The sequence below is a fragment of the Eptatretus burgeri genome, chromosome 10 (assembly GCF_056783735.1).
Source record: "Eptatretus burgeri isolate ZD-2024b chromosome 10, Ebu_testis_v1, whole genome shotgun sequence".
In the NCBI taxonomy this organism is placed as follows: Eukaryota; Metazoa; Chordata; class Myxini; order Myxiniformes; family Myxinidae; genus Eptatretus; species Eptatretus burgeri.
In genome coordinates this window covers 8,979,349-9,000,277 of record NC_140970.1, presented here as the reverse complement: position 1 = coordinate 9,000,277, position 20,929 = coordinate 8,979,349, and the positions used below count along the sequence as shown (strand labels likewise).

Here is a 20,929-nt window from a genome sequence, read left to right as displayed (position 1 = left end):
ATCAACAAACCCCCCCTGTTTCCCCCTGCGCTGAGATAGTGTGAGAGGGGGCCCCGTTCCCACCCCATTCCAGGCAGTGCCAGCGAGGCCCGCGGAGTCGGGGCGCCGCCGCCATTTTGCGGCTCATCACCAGACGGGTAGGCTCGACGCGGTCTCGGCCCCAGGCCCGTCTTCCCCCTTGTCGATGAGGGTGGCCCCTTTTTCTTTTGCTTTGGAGTATATGTGTTGTCGGTGCCGTCTGTGAAGTAAAACTGTGTAAGTGTTGCCGTGTCCTCGGTAGTCGGTAGTAGATCTGCATTGTGTTTCTCTTTTGTTGCATTTGCTTTTTGTGCAGAATTGTCGTGTTACTTTTACATTTGCTTTTGGTGCATAATTGTTGTGATTGTATATGTGTGCTTTCCGTTTGCCGCGGAATAAATGTGCTTTATGTTGAACTGTTTTTCCCGTTTCGCTTCGTCTTTTCTTTTATTGAATCTCCATCTTACTTCACGTAAAGGGTTGGTCGTGGGCTAAAAACGCCCAATAATTAATCGAACCGTCGAGGTTGACGATAACACCGCTCGGTTATCCCGATAGTACGGAACGGGTTGCTTAAAGTGGCCCGTGTCCGAAGTCGACCTGCGGCGAGGTGCGATCGCCCGGTCTACCCTCCGTGTGGGTACTTAGGTAGGTCGAATTTGGCGAGCAACCCTATCCCACGCGGGGGGCCGATTGGCACGATCGTGGTGAGGCCGAAAGGCCCACCCGTGACTAGTTCCCGGCGTTAGTCCGAGAGGGCCACGACGGGATTGTCCGTCCGGTGGGCGACGTTCCGCGATTCGAGTTACGTGGCCGCTCGCACGCCGGTGGGCGCGGATCCGCACCAATATCAATATTATCAATCATATCTTCAAATACATCAATGGTTTTAATTTCTAATATAAAACTATCTGTATCCATCTATAACAATGACACATTATCCTTATACTTTAATATTAAATTATTATAGTCATTGTCATACATTAACAACTTTGACAAGTCAAGAATTGATGTTCCTATATGAATGGGTTTATCCATTTCAATACTCTCTTTTTTCAAATGAATAGCACAAAAGTTCTCTGAAAACACCTCCGCTCACTCAAAACTTGGTCTATTAATTAACTTTGAAACCTGTTTCCAAGATGTAGCAACTCTTATGTTTTGTCAATTCCTTACATTTTCCATAGTCTTTCCAAATACAGCACATTTCATGAATTTATAAAAGTCCTCAAAATCTGTTTTTGCTTCTGTTCTCCTTTTTCTATTAAAATCAATACACTTCTTTAACCAATGACTTTGTTTATATTTCAAAATCCTATGAATTTTCCTCACTCTCAACCCAGTAGATAAATATTGTCTCAAGTTCCTTTGATGCAAAACATAACTTTCTTTATCATTTAATGTAGTAAGTAGTTTTTCTGTAGATCTACCTATTATATTAAATGACTGTTGGTAATCACTTAACCATTCTTTTGTTGGACTTTCTTTATCAGGGGCATACGGTAGGTCTTTATGTTTGTTATGAAGTTCTTTTGGATATCTTAAATCAATCTCAAAATAATATCCAACTTCAGCTTCATCCAATTCTTTTTGAGAGGAGACAACAATGTCTTGTAAAACTTTTTCATAATGTTTTTCTTTAACCCATTTAAGTTTTCCATAACGTAAATATTGAGACACAGCCCACCCATACATATTGTTAGCATCATAATACATCAGGTAAGAGTTGTCCTCATTCTTATTATATTCAGTAAGATATTTGTTATTTGCTTCGGCATATCTCTTGGGACATACTTGCGATATTCCTCTTCTTTTAGCCTTCTCTATCATTAAAAGCATATCTATATCACTGATTAATTCCAAATTCTGTTTTGTCATTTTTAACATGGCACTCCATGTGTAATAAGCTGTGTAATAGTGAGCGGGGTCTAATCCATAAGAATTTTTATTATGACAGACTGTTCTAAAAGTTTCAAACACATCAACCAATAACAATACATCAGTTTTAAGATACAAATCATGATATTCTCCAAGATTCTTTATATTAAACTTCTCCCAAACCTCTTTAGCTTGTGTATAATCTCAATCGGAAATACGAGTTTTATTCAACTTGCTATCAAAACTTTCCCTTGAAAGAAGTTGTGTTTTTTTACACCTATCAAAGGAATCCATCTAGTCATATGGACATATTCCCTTTTGTGATAAGAGATCATTCTCTTCTTGATTTGAGAAATGTGATTTAAGATTTGGAAAGTTTTTAATATTTGATGCTAAGTTAGACAATGGACGTGACATAAACTTGAATGTGCCAAGAAATCTGATATGGGTGATGGGGGATGTATGAATTGTTTTTGTGAATGAGATGTATTTTTGATCTGTGTTGGGAATGGCAGAAATATCTCCAGATGTCTTTGAAAGTTCATATATAAATAGATGTGTGTCATAGTGAGTGCTGTTGTAAAGAAAGACAGGAACACAGTTTGGGGCTTGAAATTAAGATTACAATGGGAATGAGCTGGACCGCTATATTTTCCAGTAAGATGACAATGATCCCTAACTTTGACCTCTCCCTCAATTTTCTCCTCACAAATATGAGAGAGACTGTTCTTTCTAAATTCCTTTTTCTCTCCCTTTATTAATGACATTGGTTTATAGGTTTTAACCATTATTTCTCTTCGTCTTATACAGTCTTTTTCCAATCGTCTTACAAACTCATCTGAGGCATGTTCTCCTCTATAAAGTTCTAACTTGTATTAATCACCAACAGATGATTTGATAGAATTACAGAAACCACAATGAGTATGTTTTTAATATTTATTTGTGTATGATTTATTTGGATTTGGAGAAACAGTATCTATCTTTTCAAGGATACTTTCAAAATCAGCATATATCACAAACGGATGTTTTATAGATTTGTTTTAAATCCTTGAATGATATGTTTGAACCTGCTTTTGGTAAATTGATTACTGTTGATTTATGATTATTACAATATTTCGAATGGTGATTTAATCATTCTTTTGTATGAAAGGAGTTGAGACATCTCTTACAAGGATACGTTTTACATTTTATCTTGTATAGTTGTGAATTGGTTAATCTTGATAAATTTTTGATGACAGCATTATGTGATTTTGTCTTTGAAGTAAAGTAGAGAAGGTGGTGGTGGTTGTATGGCAGGTTAGCTGCCGGGGTAGCTATAATTTCTTGAAGCGCGACTGTGTCGCTGATGCAGTGCCCTTCTACCAGTACACACACTGGAACTGGTACTCATTCCGCTGACCTCGGAAGGATGACAGGCTGAGTCAACCCCCCTGGTGTATTAATTCAGCGAACGACGGGGCTTGAACTCAGGACCCTGGGATTCGAAGCTGCCACCCTAACCAGTGAGCAGGCTATGCAGAGAAGGTCAATGTGTGATTCATCATTTTTATAGTTGTTTGAAATTTTTAATATCTGAACTTTGTATCTGTTAATCCATATACATAAACAGATAGATTATTCATTTTCTCAAATTTAGGAATATCTTTCAATGACATTGGAAACTTTAAATCTTTAACATTTAATGTATTCTCATGATTCTTATAATGTTCAACCCATTCAGGTTTCCATTGTGGAGGATGTAAGTGAGCAATAACAGACCATAGAAAACATTTTTTATCTTTGTTTTGGATATTAACAACCACTTTCTTAAGTTTTATCTCTTTTGGTAAATCAATACAAGAAGAAGCTTTAAGAAGATTTGATTTTAATATGTGTATATCTAAAAAGATTATTTTTGTAATAGCAAATCCACTACCTGCTAGTGTTTTTTTTTTTTTTTTGTATACCTTGGTCGAGGCTCGTATGCGAGCGAACACACAACTCACAGCAAGGAGGCATGAGACAAGAGGGGCGGGAGTGGAAGGGACAAAACAGTGGGGAACAGACACATTAGGTGAACTGTGGAAGGGAGAGGGATGGGGATGGGACGGGGAACATGGCGAAGAGAAGATGGACATTTCGGGGACTTTCAGGAAGGAAAGCAGGAGAAATGAAGGAAGTGGGCTTGGGTGGATTATCGGGGGTAGAAAAGATCGAGGATTTGGATGGGGGAAGATAAGAGGTGGTGGTGAACAGCTGTTTTGAAAGCCTGGAGGGAAGAATGGGAAAGAATAGAGTGAGGAAGTTTATTCCAAAGGCGGGAAAAAGAGGAATGAAAGAGTGAAGATGAGCAGTGATTCGTGATTTTGGTAGTTTTACCAGAAGGGGGTTGTTGGCGGACCTTGAGCGCCCTGTGGAAATGTGGTGGGGACAAATCGCAGAGAGAGCAGGGGGGGCAAGGCTGGAGAGGAGTCGGTAGAAGACAGAAAGACCACCGACCAACCTGAGGTGATTGAGTGAGAGGCCCAAAGACTCAGCTTCATTGCGGGAGATGCCGATGATCTTAAATGCCCTGGTTTCGACAGCGTGAAGCCGAGAAAGGTGGGAGGCAGGAGCACCAGCCCAGAGGGGAGAGCAGTACTCCATCAGGCTACGGACAAAAGCTTTGTAAGTGTTCAGGAGCTCAAGAGGGCCGAGGAAGGACTTAGCACGACGGAGGATTCATAGTCGGCGACTGGCTTTTGGGGCGAGGTTGGAAATGTGACTTTCCCAGGAAAGGTCATGGCAGATAGTGAGACCTAGAAGCTTGAAAGAAAAGACTTCTTCCGGAGGATTGTTGAGAAAGTGGATGGGGGGGTTTTGTAAACGGTCCTTTCGAAGAGACATAGTGAGAGTGTGAGATTTGTCTGGATTGAAAGACATGTTCCACGTGTTGGACCAGTTTGTGATTTTATCCAGATCTGCAGTGAGCGAAGAAGCTGCTGCTTGCCGGTCTGAGGGATGACAGATGGTACGGCAGAGGGTGGAGTCGTCGGCAAAGAGAAATAGAGGATTTTCCAGAGAGTCGGAGAGATCATTGATGAAAACCAGAAAAAGAACAGGGCCCAGAACGCTACCTTGAGGAACTCCAGCCTGCACAGGAAGAGGGGATGAAAGAACTCCATTTAGGGCCACACGTTGACTGCGACAGGAGAGGAAGTCTGCGAGCCATGACTGGAGATGGCCTTGAATACCATGGGAAGAGAGTTTGGTGAGTAGGGCAGGGTGCCAGACTGTGTCAAAAGCACGTGATATGTCCAGGGATACAGCTCGGATTTCCTGTCTGGCATTGAGGACCTCCATCCATTGATGGGAGAGCAGAAGCAGCATATCCAGGGTAGAGTGACCTGGTCTGAAACCAAATTGATGATTGGAAATCAAGCCATTGGAGAAGAGGAAGGATTTCATGTCTGAAGCGATGATGGATTCCATCACCTTGCTGATGATTGGGAGAAGGCTGATTGGTCTGTAGTTACAGGGATCTGTTTTTGCACCTTTTTTATGCAGGGCAATGATGTTAGCAGATTTCCAAGCAGATGGCAGATGACCTTGGGCAAATGAGAGGGTGAATAGAACAGAGAGAGGGTGAGCAAGAGCAGAAGAGCAGGCTTTGAGGACATGTGGGCTGATGCCGTCTGGACCGGTTGCAGAATCTGACTCGAGGTTTGAAAGCAAGCTCTCTACCTTGTCAGGAGAAAAGGATACAGAGTCCAGGGACAGTTGGGTGCGACTGGGTAAAGTGGGTAGAGATAGTGATGGGTTTAGGACACAAGATTTAGCTGCAAACACCGAGTTTAGACATTCAGCTTTATCACGTGTGGAATCAGCAGTGCGGCCATTTGAGGTAAGGGAGGGATGGAGGGGGAACATACACCAGAAACAGATTTTATTAAATGCCACCAGGATTTTGAGGAGGGAGAGAGGTTTGAGAGTTCAGACTTGAGATGAGAAAGATGTTGTTTTCTGGCTCTCCTGAGGGTAGATACACACTTGTTCTGAGCTTTGTGGAAAGAACTGAGATTGCCCTCAGTTGGGTTTGCTTTCCATGAGGAAAAGGCAAGTTGTTTCAGGACAACTGCCTCGCCACAAGCTTCAGTAAACCAAGGGCGGGAGGAAGGGTAAGACAACTGAACACGAGAGGGGATAAATCTGTGCAAGAGGGAGAGCAAGTTTCTTTGAAAGAATTCCCAGGATGAGTTGATGTTTGAGAAAGTAGTGATAGGAGACCAGTCTGTAAGTTTGATGGCTGCTCGGAGACCCTGCCAGTCGGCTTGAGTGAAATGCCAGACTCGACGGCGGTGAGGTGGTTCTCTGATAACAGCCAGAGAGATGTAAACTTTGACAAGGACGTGGTCAGAAGAACCAATTGGAGCGAAGGAAGAGCAGCAGATATTGTCAGGGAAATTTGTCAAAATCAGATCCAGAAGAGATGGAGTACCATTGGTTGAGATCCGGGTCGGGAAGTTGACTGATTGAGTCAGTCCCAATGAGTCACAGAAAGCTTTTGCTGAGGTGCCATGGCAGGTGAGAGAGGTACCCACACCTAGCCAACTGGCGTGATGACAATTGAAGTCACCACATAAGAGGAAGAGAGAGTTTGGATGAGAAGATAGAAGATGGTCCATGTTTTCGGATAGTGAGGTGTAGATGGAGTCATCACTGTTCGGTGGACGGTACAGTACACATATAAACATGAGGTGGGAGTGGAGGGGAAGCCGAAGCCAGAGGTATTCCTGGGGGTGTGGGGGAGTGAGAGCAGTGCATGGAGAGTGAGGAATAGAGTCTTTGATGAAGAGAGCAACACCTCCACCAGGACGAGGCTCAGGTCTGTCATACCGTAAGAGGGAGTAACCAGGTAGAGATACTTGGGAGTCAGACACGTCTTGGGAGAGGAAAGTTTCTGTTAGGCAGATAATGTCTGGTTTGTCAGTGGCAACCTGTATGGAAAGATCTGAAAGGTTTGAGCGAAGGCCCCGGATATTTGAGGTCCACACTTTTAATGAAGAGGAAGGGGAGGAGGCTTTGGGTGCAGGAGGTGGAGGGGGAAGGGGAGGGTAGGACAAGGGACGAGGGGGGCAGGTAAGGAGGGTTGCTGAAGGAGTGTGGGGTATTGCAGAATAGCGAGGGGAGGGGGCCGAATGAGGAGGAGAAAAGGCTCTGTGGTGGTGGGGGAGAGGTGGGACAAGAGACAAGGAAGAAGGCAGTTGAGGATTTGAGGGGGGGGAGTGAAGAGAGGGAGGTGGGAGGGCAGTGGAGGGAGGCAGGTTGTTGGATGAGAGGGGGGGAAACTTTGAGAAGGAAGAGTGAGGGGGATGAAAGGTGGGAGAAAGGTGAGGGGGAATTTTTGAGAGAGGTGAGAGGGAGGCTTGGAGGGAGAAGAGTGGGATGGTTGCTTTGAGAGTGAGAGTGAGGGGTGAGGGGGTGAGTTGGCACTGAAGTTGGAAAAAAAGAATGGTTGATGGAAAGCGAGCATCCATGGCAAACTGTGGTTTTTAAAAGTTTTAGGTCAGAGATGCGATTTAACACAATTCTTGATGGATGCAATGAAGGCGAATTCAGAGCATGGAGAGAAGAAGCGCTGTAATAGTTGGATTTTTAAGGCAAGGAATGAAGGAGAGGTCGAAATGAGAGCAGTCTGTTAAAATAGCAGAAGAGTAGTGCATTGTGAAACAGTAAAGAGTACCACATGTGTGAGAGAGGAAGATGAAGCATTATAAGATCGTTTTTGTTGTTAAAAATAATGTATGAGAGAGTTCAACAGATTAGGTCATGGAAGTGTAAAAAAAAAAAAATCGAGGAAGAAGACGAGGAGGAAGTTAAAAGGAAGAAGAAGAAGAAGCAGAATCGGGAGAAGGTGAGCGTGTTGTTGTTGGGTATATATATATATATATATATATATATATATATATATATATATATATATATATATATATATATATTTTGTTGTTGTTGTTGTTAATATTAATGTATGAGAGAGTTCAACAGATTAGGTCATGGAAGTGTAAAAAATTAAAGTGTTAGCAACATCTTGTTCTTGTCTCTGGAGTTCATTGTAAATATCACATCTTACAAAATCTTGAAATGATGAGATAAAGTGAGGGTTTGTCCTCATATAGGGAGTAGTTTAATCACCTTTTTCCATATTCAATTTTACTCCCAAAGAAAACTTAAAAGTTTTCATTCCACTTCATGTGTTTTTAATTATAGTTTCAATACTTTGTCTAACCATATCAACAGCTTCAATGATTGAAGATGGTCCAGGGTCTTGAAATCGAAACAATCTTATTTTTATGTCTTTTAAATGCCTCAGCAGTGTTTTCAATGGAGAATTTAGTGGCACATTCCCTTTCTTCATTAACCTCCGCCATCGAAGATGGACGGAGGTTTCTGTTTTCACCCCTGTCTGTTTGTTTGTTTGTGAACAGTATTACGGAAAAACTCCTGGACGGATTTCGACGAAACTTGGTGGGGGGATTAGGTATGGTCCAAGGATCATGCCATTAGATTTTGGACTTGGTCCAAAGTCCACCAGGGCCGCTATGGTGGCCATTTTGAAAAAAAAATTGAATTTTTGTTTTTGCATTTCTACATGTTTTAAGTAATTTCCAACCACCCCCCCCCCAAAAAGAATTGTTGGAGAAAAAAAAAAACAAAATTTTGCAACTTTTTTTCAAAACAATTTCGATTTTATTTGAAAAATATTTGAATTTTTTTTTTGCATTTCTACATGTTTTAAGTGATTTCCAACAACAAAAAAATTGTTAGAGAAAAAAACCCAGAAATTTTGCAACGTTTTTTTCAAAAAAATTTCGATTTTTTTTTTTGGCATTTCTACATGCGCGTCGATCTAGTTTAGTTTATTCAATCGTGGTTCAGTAGAGTCTGATCCGTTTTGACCGACAATGAATAGGATATCAGGTTCACTTAAGTGACCTAGCAGTATTGGCGGCGGAGGTTTTGCACTCTACCGAGTGTTCCCACTCTAGTTCTTCTTATGTTTGTATGATTGAAGGTGTCTATTATTATTTTTTAAAGAATATTATTATCACATCTATCACAATGTTTTGTTTCTTGGTCAAGTGGAGATATTTGTCTGAAAAGATTGAATGTGTGTTTGTTGGTTTGAAGGTGTTTTTTTATAACATTGATATTCATGATTACAAATGTCGCAGTACGTTGTATTCACCATATTTATAAAACAAAACTTTGCTTAAAATGTAATTTTCTTGATGAAAATTCTGTTTAATTTATAGGTGAAACTGTGCTTAAAACCATTTTATCCTCCAACTTTTTCACTTAATAAATACAATGCATCAAGACACAAAAGAGAAGTTTCAATCAATCTCTTCATTTGTAAAAGATACTGAGAAATATGTCGAGGATGTTAACTTGAATAAAGATATATATTATAACTATTGGATAAAAACAATTATGGTGAATAATATGAGTTGTTCAATTTCCTTCAATGGAAGGGCTTTTAGTATATCTGGAAGAACATCAATTAAAGTAGCTCTAACACCAGTTCTCCTCTCCTTCTGGCAATATATTCAAAACTAGAAAAAGCAATGAAACAAGAAAAAGTATCAAAAAAGAAAAACCTCATGGATGAAGCTTTAGAAAGAAAAGATAAGACCATCAACAATACGCAAGGAGAAATTTGTATTTTTTTCAACAACCCAAAAGATGTAAATCCTGATGAAATAAAGGATGTTAATATATCAGGTGAAATGACATTTCATTCAATCGTAGTTAAGGACCATTTTACAATTACCTTCATCAAAAAAATGTCGTAGTTGAATCTGTTAATGAAAAAAAAGTATATATATATATATGTATATATATATATATATATATATATATATATATATATATATATATATATATATATATATATATATATATATATAGTAATGTTTTTTCTACTAACTAAATACGAGTCATTTTTTAAGTGAAGATTTTGAAGATGATGAATGTAATGATAGTATCTCTGTTGGAACAGAAGACAGTTATAATACCGAGAATTTGTGTTCAAGCGATAGTTGTGAAAGTAGTTTTATAGATGATTGTGAAAGCACCAATGAAAGTACCGAAGATGATACCGAAGATGAATTTTGTTTCAAGTAAAGTTTGACTTTATAAATATGAATAGTATACGAGATCTTGAGCCTCGAGTTGTCTGATTCTCCACATGACAAATTTGAGAATTGTCCTGCATGTGATAGAGTGGGATTAAACACAGAGTCAGAAGTCCATAAACAATGTATATTCTGTGATTATCTTCTATTTAATGATAATAAAAAGGAATATAATTCTTTGAGATTCACACCAAAAATGAATTACTTTACAAGATTGATTCGAGAAATGAATGTAAAGTGTGAGGGTGATAATACACCTTCGATTACAAGAGAAGAGACTGAACAAATGACGGTCATGTTTCGTGGATTGATGATTTATATTATAAACGATTGCCATTTTCAGGGAAATATCAACACAAGATATTGCTTCAATAAAATAATGGATTATCTTGAAATTAAACCTGAACTTCGGATAAAACATAGAGTTTCTAAAAAAGCAAATAAAAAAAATTAATAACCTGTTTTCCAAATATATAAATGAATGATTTTTTACCCATTTGGGAAAATAAGATAAAATTTAACAACCATAAAAATCTTCCAAATTCATTAAGATGTCTCATAGTTGGTTCAAGCGGATGTGGAAAAACCTGCTTACTTTTGAAGATGCTCCTTACTCCCAACTTTTTAGATTATGATAATTTAATAATTTTCACAAAGTCAAGTTTTCAACCTGAGTAACAACTACTCTCACAAGGTTTTAATGCTTGTCTTCAAAAAGAAGATATAATCGGTTTATTTAAACTTCAAAACAAAATTCAATGATTACAACATTGAAGATATAATACAACTATTTTCTGATACACAGAGATATAAAAATAAATCAAAGCCGATAACTTGTATTCTTCATGATAATATGGATGATATACCTTCTCCCCAAGATTTGGGCAATCAAAAAAGAACCTCGTATCTTTGATGATTGTGTTAATGAGAGAAACCAAATGGAAATGGTGAGCTCCTACACATGAGGGAAACATTCTTCTTGTAATTGTATTGATCTTAGTCAATCATACTTTCAACTCCCTCATCACTCAATAAGAAACAATGCTAATACATTAATTTTATTCAAGTTAAATTCAATGGATATAAACAATTTTTGGAGAGAAAATTGTTCTACATTATGTAGTACCAGAGAGTTGGTGTCAAAGCCACCCAATGCTCGCCTGTTTATACATTTATCGTTTTTTAAAAAGACTAGTCTAATAATATTTTTTATAAAGCATTGCAGTGAAGTCTGATCCAAATAATTTTAAAGCAATATATGTATTTGTATATTGTAATCAGTAAAAAATAGTAGGTAGATAAAAACATGAGAAAGGAAATAACATGCATCAAAAACGTTAACATTTTCACGCTCACGCTGACGTTGATGCTCACGCTCACGCTCACGCCAAGGGTATCACTATAGCTCTCTGTTCTTTGAACAGGCGAGCTAAAAAAGGAATTTGGGGATTATATGAAGCACACCACTGAAAAATATAAATATGTTGTTGTGAAACAAGGTGTGATATTAAGGGATATATTTTTTATTTTATAAACAATCTTAGAAGAGGAACATATGCGATTGAGGAATTAAGGTCAAATATTTGAGGAGGTTTCTCTTGGTACAACAAAATATTCACATTGTAAGAGTGAGTAAAAGAAACTAAAATCTGGTGGTCTTGGGATATTAGAAACTAATCCAGAAGGAATGAGACAAATTATTAAACATCTGAGTTAAGATTTAAACATCTCATGGAGTTAAGATTTTATCATTAGGTTTTGATGTTGATGAAGAAACTCAACACAAATGTATGAAAAGCAGAGATACAAGTATTAGTGAAGAAGAAATTACAACTGGTATTAATGTCAACAAAAAAAATATGATGAAATATTTAAAGAAAATGATTTATTTGAACACATCTACTTTAATGATGAAGAAAAGGAAAATTTCCCTGTTGACCTTTATAATTCAGTAAATGATAATTTCCATTACATAAATGGATGCGAAAGAAAGAGCAAGAAGATTTAAGGAACACAAGAGTTGGTTTCAAAAGTTGTCAAACAACATGAAGACATAAAGAAGAAATGCAGACAGAAACTAAAGGGTGAAGAATCTTTTGAAAGAAAACAAGATAAATTTTTTTAAGCACTTTTAAAAACTTCCCAAGAAAAAATTATAGTTGCTTCCACAGTTCCCACAATAGAATATACTCCTAAAAAACTTCAAATGTGAAAAGATTTCAGTCAAATGATGGAGGAAGAATTCGAGAATATAGGAGAATTAGAAGATGAGGATGAAGGATTATTTCAACAACTGGAAGAGATTAATCACCCCCTGATTATATTGTATATTCAGCAAATTCAAAAACCAAAGCAGGACTCACTCCAACAGAACAACCAGTAATATTTCATCTTGTTAAAGAAAAGGGATTGTTATTTAATGATTAATTAAGGTTCTTTAGTTCTGCTCAACCCCCTGTTAAACTAACTCCGAGATTAATGTTTCTTCAAACAAAAGATGGAAGACAAGGTTTAACTGTGAGTGATGAATCAAAGTATTTTGATAAACCATTGGATATGAAAAATAAGGATGATAGAGTATATATTGATTTGCTGGACTCTCTTAATTATAGGGTCAATATATTTGGTAAAAGTAGGAAGAATGAGAAGGAGAAACACATTATTCAGGCTTTAAGTAGGCTTGGTTCAGGTGTTAGTTTTCTTCCAAATGACCCATCACTATTAGTTAATAGACTGTTATTGTTGTTAGGTAGTAAGAAGGCTGGAAATAATTATTTTAATGAAGTATCAGCCATTTTAGACCAGTTGATGAATATGAAAATAATTAATAAATGTCAATACAAAGATATTTTATTTTATATTAAATAAGATGAGAAACACAATCCTTACTTTTAATTTCACAACAATCGACCAAACATCCTCATTTCTATTCCCACTACAACTAATTGCAAGAAAATAATATGAGGCGTCTTTATTGTCTATGGAAACTAATAATACCTTGTTTAATATCACAGAGAAAAACAATAAGTTTAGTTATAATCTAGGAAGTGGATACAAAACGATAACAGTTTCACCCGGAGCATATGAGATTTCTCAAATATCTTCCGAAATTGCTCGCCCTATGAAAGAACAGGGTGATGACCCCCCCCCCGCCTCTCCCCAGCCTTTTTTCAACCATATTTCCATGCGGAGCAGGGGTTAGCTTTTTTCGGGCTCCATGCAATCATGGTTCCCTTCTTGATGCAATGTTTTTATGGCTGGATGCCCTTCCTGACACCAACCCTGATCGCCTCTTTCGACACACAGGGGTATGGTACACCTATTCTGACCGGGGCATACACCGGGAACAGTACACACTGGTACTCATTTCGCCGACCTCAGAAGGATGACAGGCTGAGTTAACACCCCTGGTGTTAATTCAGTGGCTAACGGGCCTCAAACTCAGGACCCTAGGATCCCAAGCCATCACCCAAACCACGAAGCGAACACCAGGATGAACCAAAAAATATTGTTGTAGATATTCAAAAACATACTTCAAAAATCAACGATTAAACGTAAAAATAACTACAAGGTTGATTTCACAATTGAAAATTATTTTAGAGAGTTATTGGGTTTCTTCTCAAAAAAGATTGAAACTTTTTTTTTAAAAGATATAATACAACTATTTTGAGATATAAAAGCCACGAGACAGATTGAAAAACCATTTTCAGAGTGAATTTTAAGATAACCGACCAACATAATCGCATGATTTCTTTTTATGGAGAAATTATATCCATCAGAATTCACCTACGTGAAATTTTGCAACAAATAAATACAATGGGTATTGTGAGGAAACACAAGTTGGGAAAATATAACATAATTACAGGGGATGGGATGTTCCTTTCCCTCTTCTATAAAGGTGAAGTTATGTATCTTGGTAGAGGATACTATAAGCCTAAGAGACAAAGGGGTGTAGGACATCAATTTAGAAAAAAATGAGATGGGATACTTGATACTCTAATGGGTATAGGTTCAACTATTCTAAAACATAAAGACTTAATTGGTTCAACTGCTTCTGCTGTGGGAAATGTAGCAGGTGCTGTAAAGAGCATAAAAGATGCCCAAAAGGAATCTCATAAATTGAAAGCAATAAAAGAAATTAAGAAAGCCAAAACTCAGTCGTCTTCCCAAGAACGACAGAAATTAATTAAAATACTTGGGTCAGGGTTTCAAAAGTTTGAACATCTTTTTTTCTGAAATAAATACAAGTATGGAAGCAATTGATAGTATCTATGATTTGGATGGTACCATTGTCATCTCAAACACTACTAAAAAAGAACACTACTTCAAGGTAAATGCCATAACTGGAACAGACTGGAATACAAATGGAACAAAAAGTTTTGAAATAAATAATCAACAAACATATTTGAATATAGCCGAAAGTTTCTTCTTGTGTAAATTTGCATTCACTAAGGTTGCGAATAACACAAACGCTACACTCGTAAATTATTTCTTCTGGAAAATGTTTGATAGTGTTCGGTTGTATTGTTACGAATTTGGAATTCGATTGCACACAACATACAGGTTCCTTTAGTCAGCTATGTCGATAAGTGCTTGTTCCCTAGATAGCTCACCTTCCATTGTTTAAATGTTCAGAAATCGATTAGATGTGCTGCAGATCGATTTAATAGTTCGGGAACGAACAATGGAGACATCCCTCCCCCTCTTCTGCGAAGAGGAAGAACCACCCTGCCTTCCCGTGACTAATGATGTCAACAACTCCCTACCACCCGTGGCGGAGCGGGGGATGGAGCACGAGGGCATGAGTCACACCGGGATTGGGGGAAGGGCGGAAGAAGGATAAGAGGAAATCTTTTTTTTTGTTCGTGGGCAGAGTTGGAGAGGGCAGAGTTGGAGAAGGGAGTTGAGAGTAGCCGTTCAGCAGACCTTCGGGTCCTGTTTGGCTTGGGTTAGGGTTGAGGCCTTCGGAAGCTTTTTGCTTCGGCTGGCTCAGTGAGCTTCGGCTGAGGCCTGGCTCGGGAGGAGGCTTTTTGGAGGTTCTTTGCTTTGACCGTTACGTGAGCTTCGGCTTCTGTTTGGCTCGGGAGAGCTTTTTGCTTCAAGCTGCCCTGTTTGGAAGGAAGTTAAGCCGGTTGCTCGGCTCGAGCTGCGAGTGGTGGCTTCTTCTTCTTGGTTCGTGGAGCTTTCTTATTCTCCATTTTGGTTCCCGGCTTGATGCGACTCATCGACCTCTTCGTGGAGGTGGTTCCTCAGGGAAGCGACGCATCGATGGGAAGGATCGGTGCCTCGTCTCAGATTTACCTCAGGAATAATCAGAAAAGAAGAGTAGGGATGAAATGAAGAAGAAAATGATGTATGCAAACCTAGCTATGAGATCATCGCCACGCACGCCCCTGTTGTCCCACGAGACAAATGTAAAGGGACTATCTACATGTATATTAAGGGAATAACTGTCTTGGGACCACTATCTGTTGGATGCATGTGGTTCCAAGAACCACAACAATATTATTATGAACTTAGAAATAATAATGGGAATGGTTCTCATTGGGTTTGTATTTTTAATAGTCAAGACAAATAATATTTTGATAGTTATAGTCTTCCACCACCTGTTGAAGGAATAAAATTCATACAGAATTGTGTTTATCAAACATTTCAAGTCCAAGAATTAAATTCCCAGTGTTGTGGTCAATTATGTCTGTATGTGTTATTTCACCTCAACAGCAACAAAAAAATTATATTATTTTTAATCTAATATGAATGACTTATGTTGGAAAAGATGGTTCAATCTTTGGTGTATCCCAGGAAATGGATATTGATTTATCAAATTATTACACAAAGGCACAGGCTGAACAACAGAAATATAGTACAGCAAAAAATATTAATATGAAAAATGTTTATAAAGTAATAAATTATCCAAGGCCGATTGACACGAATGACTTGGTGAGATTAAGTGATTTATCACAATATATATCCTTAAATAAAATATCACGTTTTGTCAAACAAGTAGAATTTACAAACACAACACCTGGTTCAACAAACCAAACACCTTTTCTTATTAAATTCAGTTATCTGCTTAGTATTGAATTTTATCAAGAAGGAAGTATAGTAAATATGAGAAGAGAGAAATGGGGGTATAATATGTGTGATTTAGGACATAATTGGTCTTTTTCATTAAACCTAGAAGACCTACACAAATTTTATCAGTCTCATAAAGAAGAATATTATCCTCTTGGTAAAAATCAGGAGATATGTGGAAGCACAATTAGCAAACAGAAAGAAGGCTTCAAGAAAATTATAATTTTTGCATTCAAGGATACCTACAAGAAAAGCATGTGAGATTTTTACATTCCTTATGAATTGGAACATGGACACAGGGATTTTTGCAATTAAGAACTGGCCATAAACTGGTATTAAAAACCCCACAAATAGAGATTTGATTTAAATATTAAATAAAAATGAAGTTCTTAAAGTGATGAAATATAAAACTCTTTTAGAAATCATCAACAAATCTTATTGGTTTCCTATTATGAGAAAAATAATTGTGGATACAAGAGTATTGCTGAATCCAAATGAATATATGTATGATATTCTATGGGGTGAAAGTGGTTCAAGGATAGTAAGAGATGAGGAAGAAGCTGAAGAAACTGAGGCAAGAGAGAAGGAGGACAGAGAGATAAAAGAGGAGAGGGAGAAGAGAGAGGAGGAGGAGAGGGAGAGGAGAGAGAAGGAGGAGAGGGAGAGGGAGGAAAGAGATAGAATAAATAAATATAAAAATATGGAAACCAGTGAGATTATAAAACAATCAAAGGTATTACAGAAAATAAATCAATCTCAATGGACTGAGGAGGAAAACAAAGAATTGACAAGTCAATTAGAAACATATGCATCAAGAGTATTAACATCGATTTCAGGGAGAAGATTTAAATGAGAAAGTGAAGATAAAGAAGAGAAAGAGGAAAAGATTATATTATTGATGATGTTGGTGTAATTGACTTTGATTAAAGTTTTACATTTTCTTCTTAAATAAATGGAGGAGAGAGTGAAGACTTTTCTAAGGATTCTTTATGTTTAAAAAATTTAAGATTCAAATGTGCATGTTGGGAACTAAAAAGGTTTTCGCACTCTGTAGGAATTTTTCACATAAATAAATGAGTTATTGTCTCAAATGTAAAAAGAAAACCAAGAGTAAAAATATCTCGTATGTTAAAAGTAAAAATAATGGGGTTATACAATAAGGCACATGTTCGGTGTGTGGCTCCAAAAATAGTAAATTCATCACCAAACACAAACGAGGGGGAGATATGCAAAAGTTTTTATCAGGAAGTAAATTTAGAACAACTAGAATACCATGGGAATTACATATACCAGGGTATTCTTTTTGTGGTCCAGGAACAAACTTGAATATAAGATGAGATGAGGCTGACAATCCTAAACCATGGAGCAAACCTATCAATCGGGTTGATGAAGTGTGCATGAGGCACGATATTGATTATGGAAATAGCACATTGGAAGAAAAACAGGAAGCGAATCAAGAAATGCTGTATAATTTATCTTTAATACAAAGTCCACCCTTGAGAGATAAAGTTGATAGGTTCATCGTGAAGAAGATGATCAGTGCTAAATTGAAACTTGGGCTTGGAAATTCAAAAAACTTATAGGTTCTCATGATGTCATTAAGATTGAAGAGCAATTAGTTAATGAATTACATAAACCAATAATCATAAAGTTTAATAGAAGGAAGATTTATTCCAAGAAAGTTGATTATATCTGGTCCGCTGATTTGATTGAACTCAGTAATGATGAGGGGTACAAGTATGGTTTAGCCGTTATTTATTTGAGGAGTAGATATGCGCGGGTTGTCTCTTTAAAAAACAAAACAGGTCATACTCTTATGTTAGCCTTTCAACAGATATTTAATAAAAGCAAGAGAAAACCTAAAAATAATTGTGAACTGATGAGGGTACAGAGTTCTACAACAAAACATTTATGAATTTTCTTTAAAATAACAGCATTACATTATACAGCACCTATGATGAAGGAAAAGCGGTTGTTATTGAGCGTTTCAATCGCACTTTAAAAGAGAGACTACATAAAAAGTTCACGCAACTCGGTTCTCAACAATGGTTATCTATAATTCAGGACATTGTAGATAAGTACAACGATACAATTCATACCTCAACGAAAATGAAACCATCACAAACATTTACAAAATTAAAATATGAAAAAGGGATTAATGACATAAAGCCTAAGTTCAAAGTTGGTGATAAAGTCAGACTATACAGGTGGAAATCTCATTTTGAAAAAGGTTATACAAAGCGATGGACAAATGAACTTTTAAAAATTGTTGATGTAATCAGTACAGTTCCTTGGACTTACAAGTTATGTGATTTAGAGGGGGAAGAGATTTTAGGTTCATTTTATTCACAGGAATTAAAAAAGACAAAGATAATAAATTGAAAAAAAATCAAAAATTGACTCTACCCCTTTTTTGACTCCACCCCTTTTTTGCCTCCACCCCTTTTTTGACTCCACACGCACAAACCCCACCCACACAAACCACACCCACTCAACCCCCCCTCACCCACACACAAGCCATACCCACATTCATCATTTCCACATGATTAGTGATTAATTTATTAGTTCCCCACACCAACATGTTTATTTTATTTAAAAATTGCTCCACCTCTTCTTTCTTTCCACCCACACAAGCCACATGCACACAAGCCACATGCACACAAGCCACATCCACACAAGCCCCACCCACACAAGCCCCACCCACACAAGCCCCACCCACACAAACCCCACCCACACTCACACAAGCCCCACCCATTCATCCCACTCCTCCCCTTCCCATTGTGTGCCCCCACCTTTGACCCACCACACCCTCTCATCCCACTCCCACCCTTCCCTACACACACATGGGGAGGGAGGGGGTGGCATGAGGGGGTGTAGTGGGTCATTGTGGGAGCGCACCTACCCCCCCAACCCAACCCCCCACCCCTACCCGTCTCCCCTTTACACCTTCTTTATTCTTTTCTTGTAATTAGGAATTAAATAATTGTAAACAAAACAAATAAAATTAAATAAGATTGAAAACATTGAACAAAATCTTCTTTTTCCAGTTTCCAAAGTGTTGTCATTTTGAAACCCAATCACCATATTCTATTCAACACAAAAAGAGAAAAGCCATTAGGATATGTAAAGATGATTAAATAATGACATTAATAAAACAATAAATAAAAAAATAAAAACATGACCTCCAGCAGATTGAGTTTTGTGCCAGATACAACCAGGCAGGCATTTAAACCGAATTTTTTTTTTAAAAAATGAATTAACACATTCACAGAGACAGAGAGACAAACACAGAGAGAGATAGAGACACAGAGAGAAGGGGGTAGAGAGAGTGAGGGAGGTGGGGGAGAGAGAGAGAGAGAGAGAGAGAGAGAGAGAGAGAGAGAGAGAGAGAGAGAGAGAGAGAGAGAGAGAGAGAAAGAGAAAGAGAAAGAGAAAGAGAAAGAGAAAGAGAAAGAGAAAGAGAAAGAGAAAGAGAAAGAGAAAGAGAAAGAGAAAGAGAAAGAGAAAGAGAAAGAGAAAGAGAAAGAGAAAGAGAAAGAGAAAGAGAAAGAGAAAGAGAAAGAGAAAGAGAAAGAGAAAGAGAAAGAAAGAGAAAGAAAGAGAAAGAAAGAGAAAGAAAGAGAAAGAAAGAGAAAGAAAGAGAAAGAAAGAGAAAGAAAGAGAAAGAGAAAGAGAAAGAGAAAGAGAAAGAGAAAGAGAAAGAGAGAGAGAGAGAGAGAGAGAGAGAGAGAGAGAGAGAGAGAGAGAGAGAGAGAGAGAGAGAGAGAGAGAGAGAGAGAGAGAGAGAGAGAGAGAGAGAGAGAGAGAGAGAGACAAACAGGGATAATTTCTTACCTTTCTTTCGGATTATTCAACGTTGGGGGATGTGAAAAGTCTTCCAACATCCGAGACATGATGTCATTTAATTCTCTTCAAAATGACTGAAGATCTCTAAGGATTTCATTCATATTTTGCTATTCCTCATGATAGTCATTGGCTTCATTTTCAACATCAGTTATCAACGATGCTGTTATTGGGGACAACCTGTCAGAAAAAAAACCTACAATAATTATTGGTTGTATAGTGATTTAATTCTGTACAAAAAAACAAATAATGAATTGGTTTAAGGATCTCACCTCTCATCTTGTGAAAACGATTGATCTGCAAGGTTGAAGTAATCATCTGAACGCTCCATTCTCTCTGATGAACCAAGCCAAAGCTCATGTTAAAATACGACAAGTTGATGACGTCAATGAAAGGATAACACAATGGGGTTTTTTTGGGTGTGTCTCACATCGGAAATGAGTCGCATTTTTGCTTCGGGTGAGGGAGCTTGGCTGACTTCAGACTGACTCATTTTGGCACAAAAATAAAACAACTTGCTTCAAATGATTTTGAGCATCTTTGCTCAACAATGATACTTAAACCAAGAACCAAGTTCCAAGTTATTATTTGTGAATATACTCGATGGAATTGAATGTTGTAAGAAAATTAAGTTATTCCCTAAAGTTGAACATGGGCAAATATTCATTGTTTCGCTCTTTGAGTAGAATGAAAGTATAAAAGGACTGTGATTATGCTGGGGGGAAGAAGTGCTTTCATCAGTAAGTCTCAATTTTTTATTTGCTGATATGGGAGGGAAGGGGATAGGTGGGGAGGAAGTGTGTCTCCCATTTTGAGCTTTTGGAACTTGGGTCAGAAAGTTTTTCCCTTCCCCCCCATTCATTTGAATAGTTGTCTCAGAAGCAACAATTATCATCTGCTGGTGGTATTGCCCCCCAAAAATTGGTGTTTGCTTTCTTCTCAGAATCTACACACACAATTCC

At 37.8% G+C, this 20,929-nt stretch overlaps 1 protein-coding gene across 1 annotated transcript in view; it reads right to left on the bottom strand.

The window, feature by feature from the left end:
- The window catches only part of LOC147017924 (broad substrate specificity ATP-binding cassette transporter ABCG2-like), a 226,472-nt gene that overhangs the window by 49,531 nt on the left and 156,012 nt on the right, over positions 1-20,929 (bottom strand). The window lies entirely within an intron of this gene.